The sequence below is a fragment of the Pyxicephalus adspersus genome, chromosome 1 (genome assembly GCF_032062135.1).
Source record: "Pyxicephalus adspersus chromosome 1, UCB_Pads_2.0, whole genome shotgun sequence".
Classification (NCBI taxonomy): domain Eukaryota; kingdom Metazoa; phylum Chordata; class Amphibia; order Anura; family Pyxicephalidae; genus Pyxicephalus; species Pyxicephalus adspersus.
Window position 1 is genome coordinate 162,977,380 of NC_092858.1, and position 16,781 is coordinate 162,994,160.

General features: G+C 40.0%; 1 long non-coding RNA gene across 1 annotated transcript in view; it reads right to left on the reverse strand.

Moving 5' to 3' along the window:
* Positions 1 to 6,593, reverse strand: part of LOC140321253 (uncharacterized) — a 51,255-nt gene extending 44,662 nt beyond the window's left edge. Inside the window, exon 1 of the long non-coding RNA XR_011918874.1 lies at positions 5,514 to 6,593. This is a non-coding gene — a long non-coding RNA (uncharacterized lncRNA). The remainder of the gene's footprint in view (positions 1 to 5,513) is intronic.
* Positions 6,594 to 16,781: the final 10,188 nt, after the last annotated feature.

The window sequence follows — 16,781 nt, forward strand, 5'->3', positions numbered from 1 at the left end:
AGGATTTTCTCCTACCTGTTAAGTAGTAAGAGAGCTATAGGAGAAACCCTATGAAGCATTGTTTGTATCTGACATTAAAGCATATTGTCATTTTAGAAAATTTACAGTTTTGATAAGAAATACCCATTATAAGAACTCCCTGCTTCTAAGACAGGCAGTTTGGATTTTATTTTGAGTTTCATGACTGGGAGCTATTGTTCTTTTTTATGTTCAATATAACTTGTAATATTCAAAAATGTCCCAAATTTGAAACAAGACTGATTAATCTTTCAGGCAACATTTGTAGGCCAACTTTATTTTTTTGCGGTTTGTTATCTTTAATAGATGAAATAATTCATTCACTGTATCTGCTGTTCATTACATGTCCATGGCCTCTGTTACCATGCAGGAAAGAAGTCAAAATTTGCCTGATTTGGTGAACTGTATATATAAGCTTAGGTGTATAAAAATTGCACTTATGCTATGTCAAAAGAAGTAACTAGAATGGTGGTTAGGAAGGGGGGTTCCTAGAAACTATATGAAGACAATGTTTAGGACAAGAAGTGATTTCAACTAAGGACTGTGGTAGGCAAACATGGTGTTGTGTGGCAATTTAGAAAATCTAGGTGTTGGTAGCAAATTAGGTGTGCTTAAGTGGTCATAGTGTTGCTGACTTTAACATATCTTAGCAAGATCAGTGTGAATGAGTGTCGTCACAAAGGTTGTATTACCACCTCCACATGTGAGTGCAATAATAGATTACATTGCTTACTCTAAAACAGCCTAACTGGATTTCACTGCACACAAGCTTCTTCCACCGGTTGAGGGACATCCAACATCATAAAAGTCCCTAAACCATCATTTGAATTTATTGGATTTCAATTCTTTCTATCCTACAGGCTCAGTATAACATGAGGGTGTTACCACAGCTTTCTGTTTTAAGAAACCAATGTACATCATACTGCCTTCCCTTTCACTAGCCATAGTGTTGCAGAGAAGAGCACAATGACCTAGGGGCACAAAAATAGTAATCTATGGACTATAAAAGTGCTACTATTTTATTGTGTTTGTCTATTCATAATATGGTAATAAGCCTACTCTGTCTAAAATAAAGATCAACATTTACACTTTAAAGCACAGCAGTCAGAGAATGAGGGTGACTTGCACACACTTCTGTGCAGGTAGAAATTAACTGAGGGCCCCAACATTGCATTCTAAGAATTTTACCCACCATTACTAAGAGCCGTATTGGTGAAATGTCAGACAACAGTAACAGCTCCAGGTTTATATAAATCAGCCTCAAAATGGACAATACAATTATAACACAAGTTCACAGTTTTGGGTCCTGACAGCTACAAATCAACACATCTTCTGCAGTTCACATCACACATTTTTTGAGAGATTGTATTATTTGTTTTATAATCTGATCATTTACTATGATTACTATGAATAAAGCATTTGTCAGCCAGATGTATTACAATGCAATATACTTACCACTATGTGTCCTTTTTGCTGAACATTGTTAAATTCCATTTCTGTTTGGTATTTTTTTCTCTTTGTTTTAAATTAAAAGTGTAAATACAAAATGCTAAAGTTGTTTTATTCCATTGAATTGTTTGTTTTGAATGCTATGTGGAGTAATTATATTTTTTAAATGGTATTCCCATTGGAATGGAACATAGCCAATTGGCTCAATACTTTAGTGTTTCATTGAGGCATTTCTGTATCCTTTTTTAGGATTTTGGACATCTGAAAACCTCTGCTTGTGATGCCCCTCACACTCAATGTAGGTTCCTTGCTGTTTGCACATATGGTAAACTAGATGTAACAAAATAAGTAATTTCTCCCATAGTTTGGAAACATTAGGGCTGGCTTATTAAAGCTCTCCAGGACTGGAGGAGATTGACTGTCATGGGTGTTAGGAAACATGGAATGCATTTGGTCTGGGATTTAAAGCATTTGCCAACTTGAAACAATTTACTTTTAAGACATCCATTCCAGGTTTGCTGGATCTTTTAGGTGCATCTTCTTCAGTCCTGGAGAGTATTAAAAGAAAGGCCCAATATGTAGTAAAAAAAATGAAAATACTGAGTATAGAGGGCAAAACGCTGGCAATCATTTACAATACCTTGCCAACATGAAATTTCAAATCATAGGGTAAAATAAGCAGGCAACACATGAGCAATCATTAAGATAAACAGGCATGAAATGGTGATAGTGATGGTAACATAGGAAGATATGGGGAGCTCTCCCACGACTTTAAACATGATATTCTTCTTTTCTTCCACCCTACTAGCAAACTTCCTATTCACTACTCCAGCAAAGATCTTCCAACCAGACTTTACATGCTAGGCAGCACCCCTTAAAGAACAATTGGCTTTTTCTTAGGCTTCCCTTGACTTTGCATCATATTACAGAACCAGGAGCACTCTATGAGACTTTGGCCATCAAAAGCACAAAGATCCACAGACCATACAAGAGTCCGCTATTTTATTGTTTGCCCTAGATCCACCCTGATTGTTGCACCATTCTACAACTAAAGTCTGTACAAGGCAGTAAAATTATCACTATGCGGGTGCTCCTGCGGGGTATGGTTTTGCAGGAATCACCCCACCTATCAACACACACTTATGTCACAGATATCATTTGTGACAATTTATGTAAATATTGAAGGGTTAAATTTGAAGTGTACAAAGAGAGATGACACAGAGACACATGTAAAATTAAAATTAAAGAGTAAATTATTATTATTATTATTATTAATAATATTAATAAACAGGATTTATATAGCGCCAACATATTACGCAGCACTGTACATTAAATAATATGTAATGATTTAAAGACAGATAGATAAAACAATGCACTAACAAAGATTTAGCTATAACAAAAGATTACTTCTAATTAGTTTTTGTGGGAAACTAACATTAAGAGCACCATATCGAAAATCCAGCTCACGACTACCCGTTCCATCCGGCCTAGTACGGAGAGCAGAAAAAAAAATCTCCATTATCAAATGCTGGGGCAGTGTGGACGAACGTCTGCTGCGGTCCTCCTGCATGGCGCACGTTGAGACGTACCTGCTGCCTGCTCTCCGGAACTGTGTCAGATGTCCGTGGGTGGTGCGAGAGGAAGGCTGGCCTGTGTGTGGAGGTGAGTATAGTACTTCATTATTAGAACTCTGGACTATCCGGCCTACCCTTCTGTCACATAAGGCCGGATAGTCTGGAGTCTACTGTATATATATCATTCCACAAACCACAACTCATATGAGGTATATCAGGATGTTGTAGGTGCTTGTTACAAAGGATCCAAAACTAATTAAAGTTAAAAAGATTTACTGTCCATTGCTTTTAAAACCATATCACAAAAATTGCATTGATACATTCATCATATTTCCAGCATAAATGTACATCTAATGAACAAATTTTATACTGTTGTGTCCTTGGCGTGTTTCACCCACAGGCTTCCTCAACAGGACACAGTATTCCAAATCCATTAAGCCGTATATATGCTTTGTTTATGTAGTTCTAATTAATCAACTTCCTATATTCACCAAGACGAATTACTTATAAATCTTCTATTTAAAGAAATTATCAAGCAAATTTCAACATGTATCCACAGGTAACTCAATTGCTGTATTTGTAAATGCTGTGACCCCCTAGTGTTAATTCAGAGCATCCTTTTACTCTTACCAAGGTGCAGAGATAATAAAACACACAATAACACCTGTAGCTTTTTCATCCAGGTATAAAGAACAAATAGGTAACAGCAATGGCCAACTTAGTGGTGTTTGAGTGTAACTCTTTCTGGGTCACGGCTTTCCTACCTGTACTAACCCAAAACACACAAACGCACACACACAGTGGAATGGTACAAAGCATACGCATACAGTTTTAGAGCCCTATATACCTGGCTGTACCTGTACTAAAGCTGACTGCCCCTCATTCACACCACTAAAATTATGGGATTTTAGTAACTTTTGCGTTCACAAAGTTTTTTAAAGGTTTTTTGTGGCTTCTCATGGTTTGCCAAAAAATGTTCTGCTGTACATTTGTAGCAGAATGTATGTTAAAGGAAGCAGCTTTATCCCGACAAAGAAAATCAAGCATATTGTTAATAAAATAGATTAAAAATAATTGTTGTGTCAGCCCATGTAATTCCCACATAGAATCTCCAGGTTTGCTAATATACCACAATGATGACATTCACTTTCCCAGTCAGCATGTTGCAATGTTTCCGGATCTTGAAAAAACATCTGCTTTTTGCATGAGCTTCCAGTAGAGTGTCTCTATATTTATACTAAATTATTTCACAATCTATCAAAAAGATGACACTATGATTGTATTGTCAGTTTTCTATGGTTTTTTAGGGTTAGTCCATCCAAAAGTACCATTTAATTTTTTTGGAGGATGAAGAGTCCTTACTTCTTCACTCTTTCCATTTTTGATAAGCAGTAGACGTTTAAATTTAATTTCTTAGGGGTTTATTTATTAAGTGGTGAATCTGACATTCACTAAAACATTCAATGGTGGAGAATCTTCCTGGTTCAATGTTGCAATAGCAGTAATTCATTTTAAACCAAGGAATGTTTAGTGAATGTTGGATTCACTGCTTTATAAATAGACCTCTCAGAGTTATAGGCAATGAGACATTGGGAGTGACATTATAAATAAATTTAGACGGCGAGTATTCACCTTGCTTGAGATAATTCACTTAATTTTGTGAAAGTGCACTTTGCAAAGACTACCCAATTTTGTACAAGGAAATCTTTAAAAAAATCAGAATTTTTTTTTTTCTTGCACATGATTGGATAGCTAGTGTGAAGTAAGATTCATGTAATTTACTAAGCTAAGTAAAATATCCCTTCCAAGGTAATAATTCACTTTGCTATGTAAACAGCATTTACTGGGCTACTGAATCAATCCCACTGTTATTCCACATCAGTCACAGAACTAGCGGCTGATTTTCTGTTTAAGTCATCCAACCAATGGTAGTGGTGCACATGCCGATAATACCTTCCATCTCATTATTCACTCCCAAATTGTTGATGTAATATATGTACCTAGGCTTATAAGAAAGCAGTATCCCTTTAAAGATCAACTTCAGTCAGCCTTTAAAAACAAATTTTTGGTGGTCCCTTCCCGCTTTGGGAAAGGGTAGGAAAGGTTAAATTTTAACTAAACCCTGGGTATACTCAGCTGTCCCCTTTCCATTGCTGTCACCACCATCTTTTCTTCTCTTCTGCATTCTGATCTTCAGCCAATCAAGATGGCTGGGCCAGGATGACATAACTCCAACGTAAGCACCCGCAAGGGAAGATTGGGATTTCCAGGTACCCCATTCTCAGCTGCAGGTGCAGTTCAGCCAATTTTGACATATGGGCAGTGATCAGGCAGGTGGGAATACTTATAGCAGACGGTCATCACCTGCCCCTTTCTGTAATTAGCCTGCCTGATGCCAATTTTTTAAAGTAGAACTTTAGTTCCACTTTAAAAAATTGTTCCACTTTTTTGCTAAAGTAATGGAATCCTTACCATGTTCCTCGCTGCCCTGACTCTCAGTACCGTTTTAATATGCGATCCAGTCGTGGAATGTGGGTAGGCCGTTGACATCCTCTACTGGTCCTTTGTTGCATTTGGTGAGTGAAGTCAATGACCAATGGCCAGCGAAAAAAAGTGGATTCAAGGAACAGGTTGTCTGTTTAAGATGAAATGGAAGAAACCTGCATGAGTGAGAAATAAGGAAATTATTATTCTTGTCTTAAATACTTTATTACCTTTGGGAGGAGGTAGCAGGAGGTTTGCTAGGGTAGGGCACCCAAATGTTATTTTAAAAGCCTGACCTGAGGTCAACATCAAACATTTATACTTGGTACCTGTGTGCTGCAAAATTCTTCATATCTGGTCAGCAATTGGTGTTGATATCATAGTAACAGATCATGGTAACTATTCACGTGCCTCTGCATCCTTCCTGCTTAAAGGAGCATATATTCTAATCTCTGTGTAACAGTGATAGAATAGTAGTATGAGAATGCAGCACATCAACATGCAATGCACAATAATGCAACACATTGCCTATGAGCAAGCCTATACATCACCTGACACTTTCATCATACTACTTAAAACAAAGTTTGATTTAGAAAAAACAGTGGCAGGCAAGTTCATTGTTGCAAAGGGGATAGGTAATGTCTCTTCTGAAATAAAACATACTTCTGTGACTTTTTACAATCCCTTCTTCAATGTAAATTGAGCTGCCCATGTGTTGGAGTTACATCATCCCGGCATGGCTAATTATGATGGGTGAAGAGCTGGATTGGATGAAAAAAGTGGCACTTACAACAGAGCTTAATTTAATAAATTGCCCTCAGGCAGGTAAGTTTATTTTTTACAGACATACTCTGTCCTTTCTGCAATAACGTACCTCCTGCTCACAATTTTTTCCTAATCACTTTTATTTTCCCCAGTACAAGCGTTATTTTGAGGAGTTATTCAGCTTACACCCATCCAGCTCCTGTGCTAGATTCCCTTGCAAAGATTTATAGAAATATTACTATCTTGTAATTATATAGAACTGAACTATTATGTAGCACTTTACAAAGTCCATGGTCATGTCACTAGTTGTCCCTCAAAGGGGAATCACAATCTAATGTCCCTACCATAGTCATATGTCTTTATACCAGTCTAAGGACAATATTGAGGGAAAGCCAATTTGGAATGTGGGAAGGAACTGGTATACCTGGAAGAAACATATGCAAACACAGGGAGGACATACATACTCCTTGTAGATAGTGTCCTGGCCTAGATACCAAGCTATGACCCAGTGCTGCAAAGGCCAAAGTGCCAACCATGCTGCCTACAATTATTAATTGTTCAATAAATAATAACACAGTGCTGCAAAATTTGCATGTAGGGGGACACACAATAAAGGTAGAACATGGAGAAGACTGGGAGAATTCTTTCTATTTGCTATGGGTATAACATGTCCACCTTTGTGTGTTAGATTATCTAGATGTACAGGGAGTTTGAATGAATTTACAACACAGTTTCAGCATAATACAGTACAAAGTCATATATTATTAGTGACTGATTATTTTGGTTTTATTCTATAGTAAACATTTTTTATCTTGCTCCTGGAAGGAAGAAGGAAAGTCTCATGCTTTCTCATACCTAAGGCTACCAGGTATTTTGGAGGGATCCAACAGGCGAATGAAGTAGCAATGGAAAGCAGCAAAGTAATAGGTTACTATGAGATTATCTTTGACCAAAGCTTTTACTACCTCTAAGTTTCATAAAATAATGGTTGACTTTGACAAAATTTTATTTTGGTGCATTGTCCAGAGAAGGTGAACTAAAGGTGACATTTTGGTGGTTTAAAGGATCCAATAGTCTTTCAATACCCCTTGAGGATACAAAATCTCCTTTAAACTCTCCCCAACCTGACCTTTGGCCAAAAAACTAACCCTTATTTGTCCCATTCTTTTAATGTTTTCCACAGACAAAAAAAAATCAGACAGTACACAAAAATAATCAAATACACACAAAAAAAGGAACAAAACACAAGTACAAGGAACAATATATGAAATAAAGTAAACTACCTCAAATACACCACAAAAAAATCTAAATTAAGAAAAAATAGTAGTTTCATATAAACAGCTCAGTAAGGGAAAATGGTCATTTGACAGAGAAATCAGTTTTACTGCAATCACTCTACTCACATATACTTTTAAAGAGGAACTAAACTTGTTAGTGGGTGGTGAACTTCTGCCATAATCAGTTAGTATGAACAGCAAACCTACCGAATATGGCACAGACTTACCTGGGTGAAGCTCGTCTGCAGTGACTTGGCATAGCTGCATCCTTGGATGGACACGGAGGAAGTAACTCCTGCATATGTACATGCCCATGCACATGTGTTACACTGGGCCTGATTTATTAAAGCTCTCCAAGACTGGAGAAGATAGACAATCATGGGAGAAACAGGGTTATCTAGCCCAGCGGTCGCCAACCAGTGGTCCACGAGAAAAAGTTGGTGGTCCGCGGCTCTGGTCAGTGTACCCCCGAGCCACAGACCATGACCCCCAAATGGATCCCAGGCTCAGGGAAGTGGGCGAGCTGTGTCCCTGAACACAACCCGCCCACTCTCCCATCGCAAACTTAGATCTGCGATGGGGGAGTGGGCAGGGTTATGTCATGATGATGTCACTATGGGGAGGGTTTCTCCCCCTTTAACTGACACCCCGCTCTCTACGCCTACGCGGTCAGGAGCCAGTAATTTTAGTGGTCCACAGGACCGAAAAGGTTGGCGACCACTGATCTAGCCAACCTGGAATGAATCTAGCCAACCTGGAATAGATTTCATCTAATTCAACTAATCTGGTATTATTTGGCCAAGGTTCTCCCATGATAGTTTGTCTTCTCCAGTCTTGGAGAGCCTTAAAATAAATAAATAAATCAGGCCCATTGTCTCTGGCAGCTGGCTTTGTTTTCGGTATGCATGTCTCTTTTTTCCAGGCGGCTTTTTAGTTTAGGATTGTGTTAGTAGAATACGTTGGGGCTCTGAGTAATAAAAAATTAATACTCAATTTGCTCAATTCCACAACAGAATTTAGTGGCCTCTGTGTCAGAAGGTATTGCTTCTTTACACATACTTGGCACAATGGATAAGAGAGGGTGTTTTATTTTTTACTCTGAACCTAACCTAAGATCCAGTTCCAAGATGATAACAAAGACACAAATTAATACAATGCTGTTGTCATTATTAAATAATTAAATGTCTTTTTTTTAGTTCTAGCAACATAAGTGCCTAAATTGGCTTTGTATCAGCTTCCTGCAAATCCAATGTACTACAGAACTCAGAGAGCAAGAACAAAGGCCAGCACCATGAGCAAACCAGTAAGTGTGCTGTAAGAGTGTATATGTGGATAAAGCGAAGAGAACGAGAAATGAGCTTATCAGCATGCTGGTCTCATTTCACTGACCAGTCACAGGCTAAGGGAGGAACAGGACCTGTAAAAAAAACATAATCTTTCACTGATAGATCATGATCTATTATGATATTTGTAAATTCTGGCCTGGTTATAAAAATTTATGCTTGCCTGGTAGGTGTTCTGATTCTCTTCTTTTAACATGATCACATGCACATGACCAGCTCAGCATAGAATGCTAGGATACTCAAGGAATCCCAGCTTTCCCTGCAGGTGTCTGGAGTGATTAAACTACCATGCAGTTATGTCATCCCACATTGGCCAATCAAGATGGCCAAAGACCCTAATCAAGGAAGAAGAAGATTGGGTGAAGATGGCAGCACCAGCACCAGAGCGACAACAGATTAGTGAGAGGAGGATTTCCATCTTCTTTAGGTTTGTTTAGGTTTAGTTCCACATTATTAGCTTCCAAATCACTGACCAAAAATGAATATCCAACTCAGGTGTTCACCTATTTGTCACACAGTTACCTCAATGCTTGGTACAGGTGTATGACTAAAACTACTGAAACCATAAGATCAGCTTTACATCTAGGCAATCAGCAATCTTTGGAAAACCAGTGGCAACGTCCATCATTTTCTCATTTCCACTTTAAAGCAGAACTTTCAATAAAATTAATAAATAAAAAAAATACCACTTACCTTTACTTCTACAAAGCCCCTAATCCTTCCACAACTGGCTCCATGGCGTCCTGGATTCTTCCTTTGTCCTGGTGTGGAGGAATCACCAGGTAATCTTCTTCCTTTGTCTTCCGGCTTCTGCCTACGTCACCCAATCTCGCATTATGCAGGTACATGATGGGGTAACGTTTCCTTCAAGATCAAGCATGCGCAGAAGAAGCAGCCCAAAGCCTCCTGGGATATGTGACCTAGGTATACAAAGAGGCACGGGTCTTCTCATTATTAAATTTAGAAAAATTTGTTTTTTTATAAAAGATTATCTATCCCTTAAAATAAAGTAAAAATGTGGTGATAGGTCCGCTTTAACTGCAGCAGAAAAGAATTCCAGCTTTGCCAGGCTTTGTGTTGTGTTAGAACTGTATACATTTTAGGATGGACAGAAATATGATTTGTATGTTTGATTATCACGTCAATCTGATTTACCAGTTGCATGGATGCCTCTCTGTGCACATACCTCTGTTTAAATACTTATATTGCTTTATAAATTGCCACAAACTTGCTAGGATACTAAACCCATTTATAGAAAGTCTTGAGAGCACTCAAATACTCAACATACTAGACATATAATACTGCAGTACCATCGACTCATAATGACACCACCGCCGAGAAGCGGGCCCTGTTATAGACACAGAGGGACAGCTGGCAGGGCCAACAAACTGCTTCATTAAGTTGGTGCTATTTCAAGGTAGCGAAGGCCGGGTGGTGAAAATGGAAAGTGTTAAATTATTTACTATTTATCTGTGTTTATTTCAGATCAGGCACACGCACATGCTTATGTAATGTGAGCAATCTGACAGATATTTTGTCAAATATCGCAATGCCATATTAATAGATGGGAATGCGAAGCTGGGTAAACGCGTTCTATATTTTACTGGGCCAGGATGACGCAATCTGCAAGGAGAAACCATTGGGTTTATTCCATGACCATGGAAATCATGGAAATCTGCAAGGAGAACTGTTGTTTTTAGAATTTAGGTTAAAAAATGGATAGGGGAGAATGTTTGCTATGGGCTGACCCCTGCCCCCCCAAAAAAAATAAAAACCCTAAAACATTTTAAAGGACCTGATTATCAGGAAGGATTTACATAATGACCGCTAATGTTTGTTAGGTTCCTAATTATCCTAATTGTCCCTCCTTTAGATCATAATCACTTTTTCTATCCTAATTTTCCATCTTTATTGTCTGAGGCAATCTTTCTTGATCATTTTAACATGGTGGTACCCTTGAAATAAGTTTTAGATCTTCAGGGAACTCCTGCTCTAATTACTATATCCACAGCTCACAGTAAATTAGTGCAGTGGTCAGTGGGAAGAATTCCTCTTACATTGCCAGCCAATGAGAAGAATGTCACCCTTACAGATAACCAGTTATACTGACCTGGGCACAAACTGCTCATTGCTCAGGGAACCCATAGCAAAATCTGGAGGATCCCTGGTTGAAAAACAATGGTCAAAAAAGAGGTATAGCCATCAATAAAAATTGGAATAATTGTTACCATTACTACTATTACTATTTGGAAGGTATGTTGATTGGACTTTGCTAATTCAATAAAAAACTGCAAGTTAGTAAAATAAATAATAGGTTTCCATGTTTACACCACTGGTGGTCAGCAGATTTTAGTACACACAAAAAAAAAAATATTCTGATTGTCGATAATTACAGAATAACTTTCTTGAAATTGACAAATATGATTGATTAAAATAAAATGGACAAAATTTCATCCGAAATCAGTCTAATTCTAAAAATTTTATAAAACAACACAATAACAAATTAATAGCCAAGAAGGTCCATGTGAAAGCACATCCTGTGTGGCTGACAATGAACTTTTCCACCCCCCCCAATAAACTCCTGTATAGTCAGTCTGTCAAGCCAGCTTCAGATGGAGAATAGAAATGAAAAACTCAACATTTATTGAACAGGTATGGTCCATTGCTGCCATTAGGAAACCCACTCTGAGAAAATCCATGTAAGTATTTAGTTCTAAGGAACTGGAGTTAATGGGCCTGATTTTTTAAAGCTCTCCAAGACTGGAGAATACAGACTTTCATGGGTGAACCTGGGTGATCCATCAAATCTGGAATGGATCAGGTCCGAGAATAAAAACATTTGCTAACAAATAGCAAATGCACTATGCATTAGGACTGATTTATTAAAGCTCTCCAAGACTGGAGAAGATAGACTATCATGGGAGAAACTGGGTGACCTAGCCAACCTAGAATGGATTTCATAAGACCTAATTTTGTATTAGTTGGCAAATGTTTTCAACCTAGATCCATTCCAGGTTTGCTGGACCACCCATGTTCACCCATAAAAGTCTATTTTCTCCAGTCTTGGAGAGTTTTAATAAATCAGGCCCAATAACTCACAACCACCAATTGTAGGTCAATACACCAGGGTAACTTCCTTCCACTTCTGGTGACACCCATTCTAGACATGATCCACTTAATGTCCTAGACACACCCTCTAAATTTCACATTCCAGTGGTTGTGTCTTATGAGGTGCACAACTATATAGTTAGTTACATCTGGATTAGAGAGGTAAGGTGCAAAGCTTTCCTCCTTCCTGTGCACACTGAATCCTGGGACTCAGGAATTCCTCCACAGTACTTGGTATGTTGTGTATTGCTTGCAGAGTGTGACCCAGACTGGAAATGTATTTAATCGTGTCTTGTTTAAGCTGGAATGGCTATATGCAGACCTGCTTCCTCTCTGTTCACAGTAAATCTTGGGACTCAAGAGCACCACTTTGGCTAACTTTACAACTGTCAGTTGTATTGCAAGCTGTCTGAATGCAGTGTTGTCTTTTAGTAGGTACAAGTGACTTGCCATGTTCCTCTTAGGCAGGTTCCGATCAATTCAGGATCAGGCAATCCCGTGCAGAGTCACTCGCACAGCGGCTCTGGTTCTTAAAGATCCAGCATCTGCTCTGCTGAAGCAGAGAGCAGTACTGGTACTGCTCACTGTCATTCCCGTTCATTCTCTATAAGGCTGCTGTTGGGAGAAGCTACATGTAACATCTCCCCAGAAAGAGCAGTTCCCTGGCATGAGGAAGCAGTAAATGCACCACAACCTAACCAAGTGAACACAGCCTAAAGCAGGGGTGTCCAAACCTTTTGCAAAGAGGGCCAAATTTGTGTGGGGCCTGACTACTAACCAGGGTTTAGTGTGGGCATGGTCTGCCCACAAGGGTGACGTGAGGGTTCCCTGTGCACAGAGTTCGGTGTCAGTGCTGGCTCCATGCAGAGCACGTTCCTGGAATCCGAGTAGCCGTGGTCACGCCCACGATAATGACATAGGGGATTCCCTGTGCACAAACGAGGAATCCTGTCCTGCTGATTAGCAGGCCGATAATTGCAAGGTGGTTGATCAACTCTAATGAAATATAAAATAGCTTTTTTGTACGCGTGTATTTTACACTGTGGTCAACAGTGCTGGCAGGCCACATAATATTGATTTTTTTGACAGATGCTGGGGGCCGCTGCAAATCTGAACACGGGCCGCAATTAGACTTTGGACATGCCTGGCCTAAAGTAATTAAAAATACTTTAGGAGCCTTTTTCTAGTGTTGCAGTTTTCCTCCACTGAAATTGGAGGAATATAAGCAACAGAAACACTGTGCTACTTTCTCACGAATGCTTCCAAAACATCTTGCAAACACTCTAAAACTGCCTAACAATCATTTGGAATGCATTACAATTCAAGCCATTGGAAGTGGTAGAGCAGTTTCACCACCAATGAGATACTTCATGTAGAATCCCAGCCCTGCCCAAAAACTGCAACACAACCACACTACTAAACACCTGTAAAAAAAAAAAAAAAACCTCTAATTTGCTTTAATAAAGAGAGTGTAAACAAGTCCTTATGATATAAAAATCTATAAATGGAGGCAATACAAGTCACTTCTCTTTAAATGATTTTCACTTTTTGATCTGCGTTGACATTAAAAAGTGGAAATGAAAATCCCAGTGTAGGAACTTGTTAAGTTTGATAGAAGCTAAAACATTTAGAAAAAACAAAAGACATGCAAGTCAAGATGAAAACTAAGAAAGGAAGTATCACAGAAATGGGGAAATTAACCAACATTTCTTAATAGGTATCAGACACGACAAGGGAAACAATTATCAGTGTAATGAACAATGCAAATGTGAACTAGGCAAATGTGGAAGTTAAAGTTAGAATGTTGTAAAAATCCCTTTCAAAAATAGGTTGTTGATGAATATTATGCCACTTTTAATAAAATAAAAGCAGCTACTGAACAATTTTCAGGGGAAGGTTGTGGCTGACGACTGTCAGTATACTTCCCTGTCTACACCTTTAGCTTGGAATTGTAGTTATTGACTGAAAAGTGAAAAGTTTTAGCAACCCAAATGAGGTTTCCTTCCAAGATATACACCACATTCATCAGGGCTAAATTATTTTCCAAGAAACCAAAAATTTATTCAACATAGACTGAATCCAAGGTTAGAAGCATCTATTTATTAATATTATAGTTAACTAAATATAGCGTTCAAGATGCCATGGTTTACATGGGTGGAATAATGTAATCATTATTACAATTGGTATACCTTTTAAAATTGTTTTTCATTTATTTATAACTCATATTCAATAAGGTTTGCTGCACACACCTGAAAAAATGAAAATAGAACCCAAGACATTCTTTCTAACAACTAAACAAGCCCTGTAGAATGTAACATGTATCACACAGCATTTTACAGCTTCCAAAACCGAAAATAATTATGAGGCTTAATAGTTGATAGGTGTTGGTTATTTGGCATCTAATCCCCTGCTTTAAGCTACCACAGTCTAGCAAGGTCTTTTCAATGGCGTTGGACAACATGGGATTATTGGCCAGATAACCCTCACCTAACACTGGCCATACAGCAAAGAGAGTCAAGTAATTAGCTGCCTGTTCTGTGCAGCTTGCAGCATCCCCAGTTTCCTTTGGCCATTAATATGTATCTCTGCATCCCCAGAATATACATTGAGCCTGTGCAGGTAAGGGGGATTTTGAAGTATGTTCTGCAGCCAATGAGCAGATTAGTGTCACAGTGCCTGCAGGGCAGGATAGTGGACCCTCTGTGTCACCAGGTCGGTAAGTGGTTATATGCACAGGGTGCAGAGTCTAAGCAGCTGCCCGGTCTTCACCAGGACCTCTAGAGGCGAGGGTGTTGCACTGTGGGCAACTGCCAGGTTGCAGCCCCTGTGCACGCACAGGCAGGTGACTGCTAACAAGCTAGAACAAAAACTTAATGCCAAAGGGAAATCCAAGAGAGTAGTCAGACAAGTCAAAGGGGCAGGGCAGGCAGCGAACAAGGTTGGTCAGGAAACAGGCAAGAGGTCAGCACAGGCAGCAACAAGCGTAGTCAGGAAACAAGCCAGGGTCAGTACACAAAGAATCTGGAGCAGGAGAAACAAACAACAGGAACCTAAAAAAAAAGAGCAAAAGGAACTCCTTGTTCAGGCAACTTTCTGTTGCCCTTCACTTCCTTTTAAGGGCAAAACCTGTGATGAATAGAGGCATGTGACCTGCTGCATCCTACTCTACCACCAGAGGGGGTCCAGGAGAGTAGAGGTTGGTGGTGTTCACAACTCCACCAGCAGGGGGAGCACATCGGCGAAAAATTTTAGTCCTCTGTTGTAGTGGAGCAGCTGACTGGGAGTCACATGACCTGGACCAGGAAGTGTACTGAGGAGATAATGCCTTAGCAGAGCTGGTGCTGGCAGCAGGGGAGTGAAAGGTGGGTGGCACTGAAGGAGGCACAGATCCCCTGGGGCCCCCTCTTAGGGCCCCCACTAACCCAGCCCCTCCCAGGCTTGTGGGGAAAGTTGGCGTGGAACTCCCTGAGAAGACGGGGAGCATGGAGATCCTTACAAGGGACCAAGGAACGTTCTTCAGAGCCGTAGCCTTTCCAATGCCCCAGTTATTGCAATGATCCCAGGATGAGTCCAGGATCCAAAATCTGTTCCACTTCATATTCTTCTTCTGAAGCAGCAGAGACAGGTCCAGGAGGTATGTTCTTCTTAGAGAACTTATTGAAAATAGCCGATTTAAGGAGTGAAACGTGAAAGGAATTATGGATCTTTAGAGAAGGAGGCAGTTTCAACTTGTGCGCAACTGGGTTAATCTGACACAGGACAGGAAAAGGACCAATGATACACGGAGCCAACTTGGGAGAGGGCGTCCGTAACAGAATATTTTTTGTATAAAGCCAGACCTTATCGCCAGGGAAAAGCTGAGGTGCAGGGGAACTTTTCTTGTCAGCCCATTTCTTGTAGCGTAGAGAGAAGCGCTTTAAAGTCTCTTGAACCAAACCTGCTGAAAGTGGTCAGCAGTAGCAGCTGCAGCTGGAACATCAGATAGAGTAGGGACAGGAGCTGGGAGCTTGGGGTGACAGCCAGAGACAATGAAGAAAGGGCTGTGACCTGTAGATCCATTGAAGCGATTGTTGTGAGCCAGCTCGGCCCAAGGCAATAGGTCAGACCAATTGGTTTGCTTGGAGTTGATGTACATGCGGAGAAACTGTTCCAAGAATTGGTTTGCCCGCTCCGCTCTGTTTGCCCATTCGACTGGGGGTGGTAGGCAGAGGAGTAGTTCAGCTTGATGTCCAAAAGGAGACAGAGGGCTCGCCAGAAGCGAGAAGTGAACTGCACCCCACGGTCCGACACTATGTGTAGAGGTACTCCATGCAGACTGATGACTTCCTTGAGGAAGACTTTAGCCAAGGTAGGAGCAGTAGGAAGACCAGGAAGGGGAATCTGCAAGGCACCTTGTGCCGAGCACACTCAGTGCAAGCAGCCACAAAGTCACAGACATCTTGCTTCAAATTTGGCCACCAATATTTTCGGTTGATAAAGTCAAAGGTTTTGTGTTGCCCGTGGTGCCCAGCAACCTTGGAAGCATGACCCTATTGAAGAACCCAAGGGCGCTGGCTCTTTTTAACAAATTATTTTCCCAGGGAATCTGGTCCACCTGGACTGAAGCCATGGGCATGATTTGCGCAGGATTGATAATAAAAGTGGGTTCCATTTCTGGTTCCTCCTTTTCAAAGGAGCGTGAAAGGGCATCAGCTTTCAGGCGTTGTGCAAACTGTAGGTTCTTGTGGTCTGTGTAAATGTTTACAGAATGTCGAGCTCCCTCT